This window comes from Balaenoptera acutorostrata, chromosome 1 (genome assembly GCF_949987535.1).
Source record: "Balaenoptera acutorostrata chromosome 1, mBalAcu1.1, whole genome shotgun sequence".
Classification (NCBI taxonomy): Eukaryota; Metazoa; Chordata; class Mammalia; order Artiodactyla; family Balaenopteridae; genus Balaenoptera; species Balaenoptera acutorostrata.
The window spans coordinates 84,248,776-84,265,848 of record NC_080064.1 but is presented as its reverse complement, the minus strand read 5'-3'; the positions used below and the strand labels follow the sequence as shown (position 1 = coordinate 84,265,848).

The window sequence follows — 17,073 nt, the reverse complement described above, 5'->3', positions numbered from 1 at the left end:
CAAAACCACATCCCCCCAGGCCAGGGAATGGTGGAGGCCCACAGACAACCATCCTTGAAGAAGATGAAACCTTCACAGGAAAAATGTACAGGTGACTCAAGGAAATGAACAGCACGTCAAACAAAAGAATCTGCACCTTGAGAACAATCTGAAATAAAGCATTCAAGGAAGTATGTTTAAGATGTTATGGAGATAATAGAAGGAAGAGTGACCATAAAGAATGAACAGCACGGTATAAAAAATGAAGAGGCAGTGTAGAAAACAAACGGAAGAGAAATTCTAGAAATGAAAAGATATACAATTTAAATGGCTCAGTGTCATTGTTATATATCTGACTTATTTTCCTTTATACAGAAAATAAGCATTTTCATGTTGCTCCATGGCTTTTATAATTTTAATTTTTAATAAATACATATTTTATCAGGGGGGTGTGTGTGTGTGGCTAGGGCATATTTAGACTATTTCAAATATTTTGCTATTATAAATAACTATGCAATGAACATCTTAATTTCCTGATTTTGGATAATTTCTTAAGGATAAATTTCCAGAAATGAGATTACTAAGTCAAAGAGGACAAGTGGGTATATGTGTTCATATAAGAAGATTTCTTTGGTCATTTTTCCAAAATACCTTTTCCTTATAACTATACGATAATTTCAAAACCATCTATTTCTTACATTTCCCTTGAAATCTTTAAAATGCTACTTGCACTGCAGTTTACAATTTATAACTTCCCTGGGAAAATACACTGGAATGCTACCTGCTTGGGTTTTGCCTTGCCTTTTGGCTTAAAGGATGAAAGTTTTTTAATCTCATGATATAAAACTAATCCTTTCATACACCCATTCAAAAACATTGTAAAGAAACTAATTTGGAGTCTGCAGTAATTTAGCCCCAGTGATGCAGGTCTTAAGCAAGCTGAGTTACAGAGGAGAAGGAGACTAAGGCCATGGAATTAACTGACCCTCTCTTGGTAACCCCCTCTTCCCCAGGGTCAGCTAGAGAGGAATATTTGGTTCTTAAAAGATGAAAGGCTGGGTATTCACCTTCCCACACAGGGCACCCTGCTTGCCTCAGAGGGGATATTCTCAGTCAGATGTCAGATGAGGTCCCTGCAGAAATGCCTTAATGGTATTCCACAAGAACTTTTGATTTCTGACTTATGTAGAATGCATGTGAAATTGCTTTTAATGTCCCAAACTGGCTGTTGGTGGACTTAAGTCTTGAGTGGGGATGTGGAAACTCATTGCTCATTATTTGATCAAGCATCTTTGATCATCTAAGGTTCTCAGAGCCCTGACTACCAGCTCATCATCCTGAAGACACATGTGCAGGGTGGGTAGGTACAGACTGGAAACCAAGGTCAAAGGCATTCCCCCAGGCGCTCTGGAAAATCAGGGAACTTTTTTTTTTTCATTCTAACTTTATGGACATGACACTAGCAACTTTAATTAGAACAAAAGGCTATTTAAAAGCATGGTGGTTAAGGTAAGCACAGGCCCTGTAGCCAGTCTCTGGGTTCCAATCCTAGTTCTTTTTTTTTTTTTAATTTTATTGATTGATTGGTTGATTTTTGGCTGCGTTGGCTCTTTGTTGCTGTGCGCAGGCTTTCTCTAGTTGCGGTGAGCGGGGGCTCTTCGTTGTGGTGCGTGGGCTTCTTATTGTCGTGGCTTCTCTTGTTGTGGAGCATGGGCTCTAGGTGCGTGGGCTTCAGTAGTTGCAGCACGTGGGTTCAGTAGTTGTGGCTCGCAGGCTCTAAAGCGCAGGCTAAGTATTTGTGGCACATGGGCTTAGTTGCTCCATGGCATGTGGGATCTTCCCGGACCAGGGCTCGAACCCATGTCCCCTGCATTGGCAGGCGGATTCTTAACCACTGTGCCACCAGGGAAGTCCCTCAAATCCTAGTTCTTACTACCGACTGGCTGTCGGTCTTGGGCAAATGATTTAACCCCTCTCAGACTTCAATGTCCTGATCTGTAAAGTGAGTTATAGCACCTACTGCAAAGGGATGTTGGGAGGATTAAAGAACACATTCCCTATAAAGCATTTAGCAAAGCGCAGGCACATAGAAAGCATGTAATAAAGGGTGGCTATTTTCCTCCAGACCTCACCAACGATGAACTCATTTACAACTGGGAAACACAGAGGCCATTCTTTAAGCACGGAGGAGATGCGGAAAGGACCCGTGGTTTCTTCATCTGTAGACTTTAATCCCTCACACTCTCAGGGACCCAGGAGGGGCAGGACCTGCTTCCCAGACCACGTCCCAGGCCCCCACGTGGTCTTGCTCCATGGCAACACCACACGCTGCTCAGCCTCTTTCTTTGAGTTCGGGCTCTGCCCCTAGCCCCCCACGGCCCCACTTCTACCCTCTGAACTGAGGTTCTTGGTGTTCTTCCTGATTCAGGCTGGGAATAGAGTTTCTGCGGGACTTCCTTTACCTACAGATCATAACCTCATAGTCAGTTTAGCAAAACTGCTCATAAGCAATAAAAATAGATTTTGCTCCCTGGCTAAAATGATTAAAGGTAAAATAGTACTTTCTCATGCATGTGTTGACTCCACAGATCTTGGGGGCCCATAACCATTTATCTTTTCTTTAATGTATCATGCCCAGTGAAAGATGGCATTAAAACCACTCTGACAGGGAAATTATATATACGCCTTCCTGCAGCTACTACACCACTAGTATTTTACCACAGGTTCAACCTTGATTGCCGCAGAGAGACCTAGAATTAATGTCTGAATGAAGAACTGGAGGAGGGAAGAATTGCTCATGACACAGGATATGGATTGAGAATTTCTGCAGTTTCAGCATTAGCTAATTTATACTTATTCTGAGGAGAAGTGCTTCCTTGCCAGGCAGCTGGAAGATGGACTGCAGTAAATGTTTAGTGTTGTAAGTCCTGGCTCGGAGCATTTGCATTTGCCTGGCATGAGAGAACGCTAAGGCGATCTGCAGACCCTAACAATATGTGGAAAGGATAGATATAAGGAACAGGGAACACGTTTTGTTGGTTGTGAAGGTTAATCAGGAGATCCTGAAGCAAGGAAAAAGGAGGTAGCGGTACCAGGCTTTTATTACTAGACAAAATTCAGTGTACCTGTTTCTTTAGCATCACCAAACAAGTGGACACATCTGTGCCTGAGACTGAACCCGTGAAAACACAAAATCGATACAAGGAAGGATTCCCCGCTTGACAATGGAAGCACCTCAACACTAGGTCGCATTCTCGTTCCTTTGCCTGGGACTGAGGACTCCCTGCACGTACAGGTGGCTTTGCTTTCAGATTCGCATGGACTGTCCACCAAGGTCTGTCATAAGCTGCAGGGGAAGGTGGGTGGAGGTCTTGTGTGGCTGGGAGGATTCATGAACGATGAACTACAACTCAAGCTCAGTGAGAGAGCGACGTGGAGTGGAAGCCCGGCCTGGGGTGAGGGAGAGGAGAGAGCATGGGGGAGGGGAGGGGGTAGAAGACGTCACAGAAGTGGCATTAGGCTGGGCCGCTGCAGGGAACGTGGGGTGGATGGGGCCACGGCAGCAGCAGAAAGCAGTGAACTGAGACTCAGGGGTCAAGCAGAGAATTGTGGTGGGACTCCTCCAGACCCGGATCTCGGCGGGGCTGAAACACCATGCTGTGGAGCAAGGGGAGCGACAGGAGGGTTCAGCCTGTGCTTCTGGAAGCTCTCCCAGGCTGCCCTGTGAAGGTTCAGGGCAGATCTCTCATTACCGTCTAACGCTGAGCTACAAAACCCTGCACCTCCCAAAGCTCATTCTCACCAAAGCCCTTGGGGAGCCCCCCAGGCACTTCCACTGCGCCTCCTGGGCTCTGCTTGAGCTGCACATAAATGCCCTGTGACCACTCAGACATTGAGCATGTTGGCGTCATAAGCGGTCACAAGCCAGGGGCCAGGCCCAAAGCAAATGAGCTCTTCTGTGGGGAGAAAATAAGAGTACTAGGAATTGTGGGACTTCCCTGGTGGCGCAGTGGTTAAGAATCCGCCCGCCAATGCAGGGAACACGGGTTCGATCACTGGTCCGGGAAGATCCCACATGCCGTGGAGCAACTAAGCCCGTGCGCCACAACTACTGAGCCTGCGCTCTAGAGCCCGCGAACCACAACTACTGAGACCGCGTGCCGAGAGCCCGTGCTCCACAAGAGAAGCCACCTCAATGAGAAGCCCGCGCACCACAACGAAGAGTAGCCCCCGCTCACCGCAACTAGAGAAAGCCTGCGCACAGCAACAAAGACCCAACACAGCCAAAAATAAAATAATAAATTAAAAAAAAAGAGTACTAGGAATTGTAACTCTTTCCAGGTGCTCTGCTCCCTTCCACCCCACTTCAAGAGATGCCTAAGTGATATGTCCCGAATGGCTTGTCACAGACCTGGCAGTAGCTTCCTAATTTGTCCCTGTGGCCTTTTTTTCTCTTTCGCTATCAGTAGGCAGGTGTGCAACTTCTGTATGTAAATAAATAATAATAGTAACTAATAATGGCAAGAATCACGGAGTGCATAGTATGTGCCAGGCCCTATTCTATATTCCCCTGAATGCATTTAATCCTCTTAACAACCACAGCTGGACGATGAAGTAGTTGCAGAGACTAGAATGCAGAGAGGTTGGGTAGCACACCCCCGGTACACGCATGCGACAGAAGTTGCATCACTTACAAGAAATGGACCTCTGACTCATTCAGGCCCATCAGGAAAACATTTACTTTGAGCTGTACTCTGTGCTTTTCCTTCCAAAAGGTTCAAAATAATAAAGTGGTGCTCTTAGGAGATGTGTCATTAAAAAGAGCCAAGGATGTGGCAGGACGGTTTAGTAGAAAGAGGCTGGGTTCCAATCACGTTGCCTCCAAAGACTGGCTGAATGGCTTCCACTAAGTAATGTCACTTCGCACTTACACGAGCCCTCAGGTTCTAGCTAAAGATGCTTCACGTTTGTGCAGTACTTCAAAGTGCACTAGGCACCCTCCTGCTATTATCTTACTTGATCTGCTTCTCACCACGACTCACTGAAATCATCACCATGGGTATATTATTCCCATTTTACAGAAAATTCTAATTTTTGAAGAGAAATGAAAGAGATTTAAGTGTACTTTTAGGTAACAGAAAAGTCGGATTACCTCTTTACTTTGAGAGTTGTCCAAGAATGTTAATTGCAGCTTTTACACAGAAAGAACATTTTTCCTCCTTAACTCAAGCCGGAAGCCAGCCCAGCCCACGCTGTGTCCTTCATCAGCGAAGGGCAGCCATTCGTCCTCCCACGAAACTGAAGCGGGCCCTTCTTTTGGTGGCAGAACTGTGAACCCGAGCTTCTGTTGACTCTTCAAAAAGGTAAACAGAGTTTCCCTCCGTACAGGAGGAAAGGCATTTTCCAAAAGCCATGCCGTGAATAGCCAGCTTTATTTCTGGAATGCCTTCCTAACAAAATTCTGATATTTATTAACTCAAAATAAAACAAGAACTACGAAAACAAACCTGAGAAACTGGATGATGAATAAATAACACTGGTATTCATACTTTCCTCAGAACCAAAAGTAATACAGTGAAATCTGAGCCCAGAGTGATCCCCGTACATCCAAGGGTCTTTTCTGGTAAAACCTGCAGGAACCATCACAAGCTAGTTTCATCTCAGCCCTTTTTTTATCACAAACACATGCTGAGGGAGGTGGGGCACAACCTCCAGACCTGGCGTTCGCTGCTCGGATCAGCCCAAGAGTTCACCGCTCACCAGTTGCAAAAGTCCGGTGAGACGGCGGGTGGGGGAACCTGCCGGCCCCTCGGGGTTGGGACCAGGTCGGGTGGAGGCACTGTAAAGCCGGGCGCTCGGCAGTGCTGTCCTGTTTGCTCCTTTTAAATGTATTTCCTTTTGGCTTATTTTTTAGAATAATGGCTTTATCATTTTCATGCTCATCATTAAAGAAAATCAAGCAACGTAGAGACAAAGAAGAAAGCAAGAAAATCGCTCTGATCCCACCCCTCAGAAATAACCACTGCTCACATCACATGGACCTCACCCCAATGTTTCCCTGCAAAGATACACAGAAGGGAGACAGACAGAGGGAGGAAGTATGGGCAGGCAAGCAACAGTTATAAAAATGGAAACAAAAAGTACGGTTTAAGTAAAAGCACGAATGTGAATTTGACTTCAGCAAAAGAAACTGAAACTGAAGGAATATTTGAATGTCAGACAAATGTATCTTCACACACAAGACCTAGGTTTCTAAAGAAAACTTTCTAAAATTATTATGAAAAACATTAAGAGGTTAGAGTGCTTTTTTTTTTTTTTTAAACACTGTGGCTTAAGTTTCAGCAGCATGGATGGTGAAAGATGAGTTAGTTGTCTCACGCTTTCTCCCACGTCCCGAATTTAGTGCGTTTCGTTACTATTCTGACTTTGTCAGGGTTTTGAACATTTACAGCCTCTTCTGTGGCGACGGCTTTAGTTACTTAATGGAGTGTACCCAGCACAGCCGCTGTGCCCGCCGCCTTACATTCTGCTCTGTGCCAGCTGCTCTGACACTCTCCTGCAGGACGTGGTGGCGGGGGTGGGATTCTCTGGCCAAGACGCCCTCCCCGTGAGGCTCACGCTCATTGAAAGGATACAGGAAGATGCTTTGGCAAATCAAGAATGGCCTCCACATAATACTTCTTCATGCAAAGCCAAAGGATTAAAAGGCTACCCCAGACGTCACCCAGGAAAACCCTCTCGTTTTACTGATGAGGAAACAGAAGTCTCAACAGGCTAAGTGACCAGACAGAGGTGACCAAGATGGACGTGAATCAGATATTCACAGCCATGCCCCTTCCTCCCCAAAATCCAGAAAAAGCCAAGGAAGCCCCTGCATCTTGCTGAACTTGGCCATCATTGATGTGCTAGCAGAGCTCCGCCTTCCCAGTGAAAAGCCACCGGGACAAGGACGTGATGCTTAGTGATGAGCAGATCTGGATACAGGGCTGCGCAGCGAGTGCCGCCTGCCTCCTCTCAGGCCCACAGAGGGCTCTCCCTGCGTTTACCTCATGTGACCTGGGTATAATAAGCGGAGGAAATGAGAGAGGCGAAGGGAGGCCTGGGCTTCCATGAGGTAAAATTAAAGTTGCAGCCTGTGAAATAGGAAACGCAGGGGATGGAAAATGCTCGGACTGTATTTTGATCTTAGGCTTTATTAGAAAGAAGACTAAATGGATGGGCTGTCCCCTGTGAGTGAAGACCATTGGTTTCCTCTCCTCCTTACTCCTACCCTTGACAAGGAACTGCAGGCAGCACAATGAAGCCAGTAAGGCTACAGACCTGGAGTCATATGGATCCCCACAGAGCAGCTAGCATTCTAGATAAGCTCTTCAGCCTCTGGGCCTCAGCTTCCTCGTTTGGACAATGGGGGTAATACCCCCTTAACACACAGAGTCCTTGAGAGGACAAACTTAGACGGCATATGTAAAATGTGTACCAGGGTGCCTGGCAGACCCTCAAAACTCAATAAATGGCTATGTTATTTACAGACCTGAGAAGGTTGGTTCTTTAGTTAAGAGAATGCCAAATATCTCTGATTTGAAGCTCAGCCCGAGGAAATGGCAAGAGGGAGATGGAGGGCAGAAATGGGACTGTTTACATGTTTTTGCATGTTGCACATCTGGGGGAATAACTTTTGAAGTCAGGTGTGTGTCCCTCCATGAACACACTGTTGATGGGTGTGGGGCTGGCGAAGCAATAGCCGACCTGTTAGGCTGCATGAGAAAGGCCTGCTGACAGAGAGCCTGGTAGTCGATTGAAAGGTCGCAGGCTGCTGGGAGTAATTACTGCTCTGTGCATGGCTTGGCCCAGCGTGCAATGAAAACTCTTTTAAGAAAAATGCATTTATTTAAAGGCACTGGCTGTAATAACAGAACTCTTCTTTCTGAAGCTCCAAAGACTATCGGCCCTTCCATTCTGGCCTTCTCTACCCACTGGCACTTCTGCTTGGAAAGCAGCTTTTCTTGCAGTCAGTCTTAGGTGTTGTTAGGGCAGCTCCAACAAGAAAGGGCAGCTCTTTGAGCTTGTATTTCCTTTTTCTTTATTGTCTCCCTGCTACTCTTAGCAGATGCTCCAGGCTCTGTGAAGGCAGCACGAACCAGGGCTGGGCTGAGAAAGCAGGGGCTCGTCCTTCCATCCACAGACGCGTATGGAGGGTGTGCCTCTACTAAGCTCGGGGCTGGGCACAGGGCACTGAGCCAGGCCGACAGGCTTGTGTTCTTGGATCTCAGGAAGTTTTTGTTGCCGCCTTGATGGAGGCAAGACGTGGGCATGGCCAGCAGGCCCAGAGGGCCCTTCTCACCCCCACTGAGATTCATCCTCATGAAGTCATCTGGCCTCAGCTGTCTCACTGCTTGGATGAATGCAAGTCTAGCAAATGCTTCTCTCTGCCTCACCCCTATGCCAGCTGAGGCCTTCTATAAAAGGCAAAAGGAGGGGGAAGATGAAACCACTTGAAGAACATCAAAGACTGGATCCAATTGCCGAAACTTTTAGGAACTTTCTAGTCCTGCCTAGATAAGAATGCTGAGCCAAAATTCTCTTAGTCACTTCCTCTCCTATTTTTCACAGACCTCGTTTCTGAAATGTCTATAGAGATAGACTCTAAATGGAAGGAGGACTGTCCAGCTATCCCCAGTGTGTGTGTGATGGTTCACTTTGCTATCCTGACTTCTGTTTCGCTTCCCGCATGTATTTCCTCCTTTCTTGCCTCTCTGCCCACCTCATTCCAGCAGGACTCGGAGGCCCTGTGCTCATTCCCCCAGGTGAGGGGAGGGAACTGGTGGGGGGCAGGAGAAGACACCCAGTCTGCAATTCTTACTGGCTTTTGATTTCCAAAATTTTAAGCTCTTCAGGCCCTTCCTACCAGTGGAGAAGGTGAACGAAGGGGGTTCCCAACATGACCCGAGTCTGGGAGCAACAGGTGGGTGTGCAGGTCTTCCTCCACCCCTGGATTAGAAAATGAGACTCCCCTGCACTGGGGAAAGAAGGGGGGGTTAGAGATCTGGGGGTCCTGACCAGGCGTCCAGCTCTGCTTTTTTTAAAGCAGAGCACGGAAAAGTAGCAAGACTCTAAAGGGGAGTGCCCACTCCTAGGGTCTGAGTTTGCCAGGAGTGAGGGGGTTCCAGAGACATGGGGGGCTTTCATTGCTAAAACCAGAACAGTCCCAGACAAAGCAGGAGGGTTGGTTACCCTACCACTAGCACATCTAGGCAGACAGGGCCATAGGTGGCCTTCCAAAAGACTCCTGCTTCCCAAGCAGAGCTTGAAGGAGCCATGAAGATGGGAAGATGGATGTCTCAAGGGCACCCTGTGTGTACTAATGCCTGGGGCTACCTGACACCTCATATAACCCATGGGGGGATAGCCCAAGAATAATGGATTAAACTTTCTGCCAGTCCAGTGGAATGGGAGTTAACAGACAGAAATTAGGTTGAGAGACATGATACAGTATTTCTTGCACATCTGAGATTGTGGATGAGGTTCACATCTGTGTGGAAGTCAGTCAGAGATGAGACTCAGGCAGTGGCGGCACAGAGCACTGTCAGACTCTAGCTTTTAGCAGAACATGGAATCAGTAGCCGCTGCATCAAAGTGGCTTTTATTCCCTTGACCACTGTGACTCGCACCGCCTTCCTTTTTTTAAAAATCTTTTTATGAATGCATTCTCTAGTCTCTGGCCAACAATCACTACCTTCTCCCAACAAGTCTAATGTCTGAGACAAAGACAATTGGGGAGTGACAGCTGAGGACAGTATTCACAGTCAGTGTCTTGCTTAGAAGGGTATGGAAGGGGATGAAGCATGGGCTTCAGAGGTGGCCACTCTGACAATGACTCTGTTCCAGAAGCAGATGCAGATAAAGAGAAATGACATGAAGAAACCTGCTCTCCATCACGAGGAAGATTAGATTTGGGGTAGGAGCTATTTAATGGTTTAATTTCATTTCCCACACTAAATGAATTTGGGAAATGTCAAAACTAATCTACAATCTTTCCATTTCTTAAGCACTTAGGGCAATGTTGAGAACTTGGATTACCAAAGTTCTATCTTCCATTTGAACCATGCCCCCACCCGGCCCCCACCCTGGCTGCCGTCACAGATGATGGGCCAGCGTCGGTGGTAAGCATGGTGCCCACAGCGGACACTAGGCTGCGGACGAGAAGAACACAGGGGGAGCCAATGGGCAGCTGCCTCAGCCCCACGTGGAACACTGTCCATCAGAGCACAGTGTTTTCATGGGTCACCTGCTTCCTTACTTCTGGGGAAACTGAATTTTGCTGACTCCAAAGATAGTTTTCATAGATCAAAGTTAAAAACACAGGCAATCTCCCTCAGCATATTTGCAGCATACCTAGAGCATGTCATGACAGGAAGGGAAGGACAAAGAACATTAGGGTTTGCTTTATGTCCTGCATGGAGCTCAGACTTATGAAAGGAGTCTTACAGATAAGCAAATGGCGATTCCTTGGATCAGATGACCTTTTGAACCAGTGTTGTTGGAAACAGTCCCAGTCATCCTCCCTAGGCAGTGACACAACTACCCTTGAAAATGGGAGTGAAGAGGAAGAAAATGAATGCTAGATGCAGAAAAGAGGGGGCCAAACCGATGTGCTATGCAGGGGATGTTTCCTTAACCTCGGGCCACAGTCATTTTCTGGTTATGGGTTTGGATTTGAGTACTGGCTTTCCCTCACCATCATCCTTTGTGAGGGGAAACTTAGTCATTAAGTTCCTTGGACTGCAAGGACCAGAAGGGCTGCTCTTAGCAATTCAACTCCCCCCAGCAAGTCATGAGTGCAGTGATTCTGGCTGAGGGTAGTGGGGAAGGAAAGGTGTTTTTGGAGAAGTTCCCTGTGGATGCTGATATACCCCTGGCTGAATAATAACCCCAGGAACCCAGCACTGCTCTAAGTGCATAGGACAGAATCAGAGCTTGTACACTTAGCGGGTTGATAATGATAATGACTCCCATTTATTCAGCACATACCTCTACATGCTAGGCACAAAACTAAGAGCTTTGCAAACATTATCTCTTTAATTATTTATAATAATCTTGGGAGACAGGCATTGTTATACCCAATTTGTCTGGTACATGGTAGACTTCCAGTATGTGGTGAATAACTAAGCCTCTCCTTCCCCTCACAGAAGAAACTAACATTTATGGAGCACGTACTAAGAGCCAGACACCACACCATGTTTATGTGTATTAGTTTAATTAACCCTCTCAGCTGCCTATGAGGTAGGTGTTAAGAACTTTGTTTTATTTATTTATTTATTTTTTTATTTTTGGCTGTGTTGGGCCTCCGTTTCTGCGCGAGGGCTCTCTCCAGTTGCGGCAAGCGGGGGCCACTCCTCATCGCGGTGCGCGGGCCTCTCACTATCGCGGCCTCTCTTGTTGCGGAGCACAGGCTCCAGACGCGCAGGCTCAGCAGCTGTGGCCCACGGGCCCAGCCGCTCCGTGGCATGTGGGATCCTCCCAGACCAGGGCTCGAACCCGTGTCCCCTGCATTGGCAGGCAGACTCTCAACCACTGCGCCACCAGGGAAGCCCCAAGAACTTTGTTTTATATATGGGGAAACCAAGGCTAAGTAAGAGAGGTGAAGTGACCTGTCCAATGCCACACAGTAAGTGGAGAAGCTATGATGCAAACCCCGACCTGTCTGCCTTCTTCCCATTCCATCACACTGCTGGGAAATGAACAGATGGTCCAGGTCCAGAGAGGGAGGTGGGGGAGGAAGGAGGAGCTCTCATAAGAGGTGGACAGATATCTTTCAGAAGAAGGGGAGCGCTAAGGTGTAAGGAGAAGGGAGGATGCTTGGAGAAGGAAGCTGGAGGATTGGTACCATTAATAAGAGGTGAGATCCCATCCTTCCTAGATCCAAGTGTTCCCCACCCTCTGCCCTGTGAGCAGGGCCCTGACTTCCATGTTGCCCAAGGGAGTGGGGTGATCTACGTATAGTTCTGTTTATGAGGTGAGCCGGGGCAGCTCCCATCGACATTCTGTGTACTGTGACATACTTGCTTGTCCCCAGTGTCTCAGTGAAGCTCGGGAGGGTGGGGGGAGAGAAGATGCAAGGTAGAGAAGAGGAGAATCAGAAAGAGCCCTGCCCACTGTGTAAGCCTGGTTGAAGCACTCAAGCCCTGTGGACCCCAGATTCTGCTGTAATGAGGGGCAGGGTTTCCATGATCTCTTAAGTTCTGGGGTCCGAGTTCCTCCCTGGGGAAGGGGTGCCCTGGTGGACTGGTAAAGACCTGGTTTTAAATCCTGGTGGAGGTAACCCTGTGTTTGTATTTCCATGGCCATTCGTTCCCAGAGGAGGTGGTTGACTTGAGGGACTTGAGGGACTTAAGGGTGAGTTTGGAGGGAAGAGCAGAGCACAGGCTGTCGCAGCCCTCTGTCACTCGCTTTGGGATCTACCTAGCACTGAGGACACACCTTCTCAGCTTATCAGCTGAGTTCACAGGGGAGACCCCAGGGGCAGGTCTACATTGTTGGCTGGGCCTGGGACAGGGCGAGGTGGTCTCTCCATTTCAAGGGTGAAACTTTAATAAGCTGCTCCTACAATGTATTTTCCAACCCAGCCATTAGGCACTCAAGGTGATATTGTTAATCTTCATCTGCTGCCTCTTGGGTCTCTCAGTTGTTCAGAACTTTACTAGGAAGAGGGATGACTTATTATGTCTCCCAAACCTTAACATTCAACTCTGTTACTTTCCTCCTGTCTAACCTGGAGCAGGTTGCTACTTAACCTCTCTGAACCTAAGTGTCATCATTTATTACAAAAAAAAAAAAGGGTAATAATTGTACCTTTCTCACAGGATTATTTGTGAGGATGAAGGGAGTTAATACATGTAAAGCAGTTAGCATGGTGCTTGCTGCACAGAAATGCCCAATAAGTGGTAGGAATTCCTGTCTTGAGGAGCTGCACACCTTGGAGAGAGCCTAACAGTTGCCTCCCAAGAGGTTTTCTGATTAGCTGAGGGCCCCTTGCAAAACTCACCCTACCTTCCCTATAGTGAGGCAATCATTCACTCAACAAACATTAACTGTTTCTCTGAGAAGGTAGAAGAATTTCAAGTCAGAAAGGACAGATGGCAGCTGCACACTGGGCCTTTCTCCAGAAGGAGGAGAGGCTGCTGAGGCCCATTTAGGGCAGAGGGCTTTAGGGCCACACCCTCTAGAGCCCCAAGCCTTGCAACACACCCACAGCAGGTGGGAGCCGGGCTCCAGAGAGGCTGCTCTCCAGGAAGCCACATAAAGCCTCAGCGCTAAGCCCAGCAGGTTCTGAGCCACGCACCAAGAAACATGAGGATACAGTTGGTTTTCTCCCAGACAGCCTGGGGTCTCTGACAAATAGGCATCTCAATTCCTTTCTATCTAAAGTCAGGACAGTAGCATTTGCCACAAGGCAGCTGGGCTGTGAGGATTACCATCATCTAGAAATGGACTTTAATGTAAACTATCATATTGACACACATGCGAGTTTCTTCTACAGCATGCACACACAGAGGCATCTCTCCGGGGCTCTCAGCATCAGCTGGCTGCCCCAGAATAGCTCTAAGCCAGTCGGTGGGGGCAGGAGAATTCAGAACCGCTGCTGTCATGGAAAGAACAGCTGTCTGCGTGCTCTGTGATGAGGCAATGTCAACTACCCCAAGAACTGTGTCCTCTTAAGAACCTTTACATCATTTTCATAATCGAGTTTGAGAAATCGCACAATATTCATTAGTTTTCTTTTCTGAGCTGCACACATTTTTCTGGGGAGAGGAGAGGAGTTCCTGGAGGTCTGCCAGCTGGCTGACGATGAACCAGAATCAGACATGGAAAAGTTACCCAGTGCCTTTGCTCCTGAGGGACTGTGAGAGAGAGAAGCATTGAAATGGAGCTAACTGCAAGGGAAGTGGAGGCGGGAGAGAAGGCTTTGGGATATTACAGAGTCCAGTCAGCCACAAAGGCTTCGAAGACAGAGACCGACTTTACGTGCCCTGAGAAACAAGCACTGGCAGGCAGTGTGGGCGGGGGTGTAGGGGTGGGCTATGAAGCAGGGAGGGGAGAGATGTGTATATTTTCCTAATAGCAGCAAGTTTTTCTCTGCACTGGACTCGACAAATTATCTGGAGCCTTTCTGACCAGTATATTTGTTAGTTAGGAAGCCAGGAAGCTATGGGCATTTCAAATCAAATGCCAAGAGGCAATAATCTATGCACTTCTTGGTATCTCATATCTAGACGGACGCCACAGTAAAGCAGGCTGGCAGCTTGATGGGCTGCATGAAGGCAGATCTGACCAGGAGATACAGCAGAGATCCACTGGGCACCCAGCTACCCTGCATAATGGCCCACGGCAGAAATGGGAGGCGAAAGCTGCTGGACATTACTCTCCACTGTTGAGAATGACCGAGGTGACTGGCATTTTACCAGTATCTCATCACCAGTTCAATGTACTTATTGCTGTCACTATAGCAGCAGTGTTGGGAGAATCGCTGGAAGGGGATGCAGATAGCGGTCCACTCACATGCTCAGTCCACTCAACAAAGATTCTGGAGGCCTGAGATCCGGGCAACGTAAAGCATCATTAATCTTTGTGATCCCAGGGTAAGTCCTCACCATGGATAAGAAAACCAACATAAAAAAAAAAAGATCCTGCCATTCAGGACACAGTGGGAGGACACACAGTTCACATTTTCCATCCTGCCCCACATCCCGCACAAAGCGGGTCACGGATATGACGCGGCAACATGGTACCCGCGTGCCCCAGCTCTCGGCCGGCACCACGGCAAGGCTGAGCACGCCCCACGAGGACCTCAGGTCATTTAAGCTGATCCTCTTCTGCAGAAGCTCAGGAAGGTGGAGGGATTCACCCAAGTTCCACAAAGACGGCAGAAGCCAGCTGCTGCCACACCTGACTAGGGGTTGCCTTTACCTAAGAGCTCCTCCCAGGAGACGGAATGGAAATCGTCGTTCTCAAACTTGTTTGACCTCAGCCCACAGCTCACTTCCTGTACCCATTCCCACTTCTGCTGGAAGAACAAAGAATTGAAAAGGAATGCAATGCTCACCATGATAAAAATACAACACATTAAACAAGAGCCAAATACTCACCAGAAGTAAAGTGGTAAACAAGGCAAGTATAACTGCAGTTGAACAACACAGCCAATCCAAGGCGACTCTGGTGGCACTCATAGCAAAGGGTTCCTTCCCCAGTCTGCAAAATCCCAGCTCTGCCTGGGCTCATTCACAAGCATTGCAGGGTCACCAGGCATCGCCTTGGCAGTCACAGACATCTTAACAGAATTATGAATTTGAGTCCTCAGGAAACTAAGTAAAACATCAATGTTGGTTCATAAATGACACATTTCAGTAAGCTTTAAGTAACACCCTATGCACTTTATTGATTGGTAAAAAGCCTTTAGGGGCTTCCCTGGTGGCGCAGTGGTTGAGAGTCTGCCTGCTAATGCAGGGGACACGGGTTCGAGCCCTGGTCTGGGAAGATCCCACATGCCACGGAGCAGCTGGGCCCGTGAGCCACAATTGCTGAGCCTGCGCGTCTGGAGCCTGTGCCCCGCGACGGGAGGGGCCGCGATAGAGAAAGGCCCGCGCGCCGCGATGAAGAGCGGTCCCCGCACCGCGATGAAGAGTGGCCCCCGCTTGCCGCAACTGGAGAAAGCCCTCGCACGAACCGAAGACCCAACACAGCCAAAAATAAATAAATAAATAAATAAATAAATAAGAAAATCCTTTAAAAAAAAAAAAGCCTTTAGTTGTATGCGAAAATGAAAATCCATGAATTGAAGAAGAATGAATGTGCCTGTAAGAATTGAAGAAAGAACACTCTGGAATATTCATTCAGTTTGGAATCATCAGGAAGAGTCCTGTGGCCCACCAGTGGGTTTCACACCTAGAGGGACACTGACCTAAAGCCACCGTGAGCTCTGGGACAGACATCTGTGTCCTCCGTGGACAGAACGTGCACTCAGGGAGACATTTCACAAGGAACCGTGTGTGGACCGTAAGAATAAGGGCAGGCCGTTCCTGCCGAAGGGTTAGCCTTCAGGGTCCCATGAGGGGACTTCTCAGTCGGGCTCCTGGAAAGTGCTGGGAGGGAGGGGGAGGCTGCAGGATCTCCTCGTCTGAAAATCTCTGAGAACACCCAGGCCAGTTGGCCTCCCAGAAGCTTTGACACTGACTTGCCTGAGGGGAGGAGGTGGGCTCAGACCACCCTGACTAGCCTTTTCTGCATGATACAGCCTTCAACGCCTTCACAGTCCCCACACCTTTCCTGTCCTCCTCTACAAAAGTCTGTCTGAAGCCAGCCTTGCTCAACAGCCAGCAACTGACTTGTCTGGACTCTGGCTTGGGCAGGCACTCAAGCGATCCACCCCAGACAGTGGTTGTGACGCCCTCTCTGACTGTTTCAAAATGCACAGTAAGTATGGGCTTGGGTCCCAGAGGCAAGACAGATATGGATTCAAACCCTAGTTATGCCACTAACTAACTATGCGTCCTCTCTAAGCCTCGGTTTCCTCATCTATAAATTGGAGATAGCTATCTCAGGGGGCTGCAGTTCAAACTCAAAACTGATCCAATGCAGGGAAAGTGCTGAGCACACAACTAGCCATACAGTGAGTGCCAGGAGGCCACGGCTACTGTTGTCGCTATCAGCTGGTGACCTCCAGTGGTGCTCTATGCTCATGCCTGACAAATCCAACCTCTTCTGTGTAAGCTCTCCTAATCATTAGGTCAAAGTACCTCCCCATACCAAGACTCCCCTTTCCTGAACTTCGCAGTTCTCATTCCAGCATATATTGTTCTTTAAACATCTCGTGCAAGTGCCTCATGATCTTCCTCATTCCCCACACCAGCTTGTCAGCTCCTGGAAGGCCTGGTTTGCTTTATATTGACTCTGTTTCACCACAGTCCCCTCCCCCATTACACCTGGTTTAAATGGTTTGAATACAGCATAAACAAATAGATGTTGGATAAATAAATGTGTGAGGTGTACACACATAATATTTTCAGCTATCTACACATTTGGTATTTATGATGTAGAGAG

The 17,073-nt window shown here is 47.9% G+C and overlaps 1 protein-coding gene across 4 annotated transcripts in view; it reads right to left on the bottom strand.

Moving 5' to 3' along the window:
* SLC44A3 (solute carrier family 44 member 3) overlaps window positions 1-17,073 on the bottom strand; it is a 94,067-nt gene that overhangs the window by 14,718 nt on the left and 62,276 nt on the right. The window lies entirely within an intron of this gene.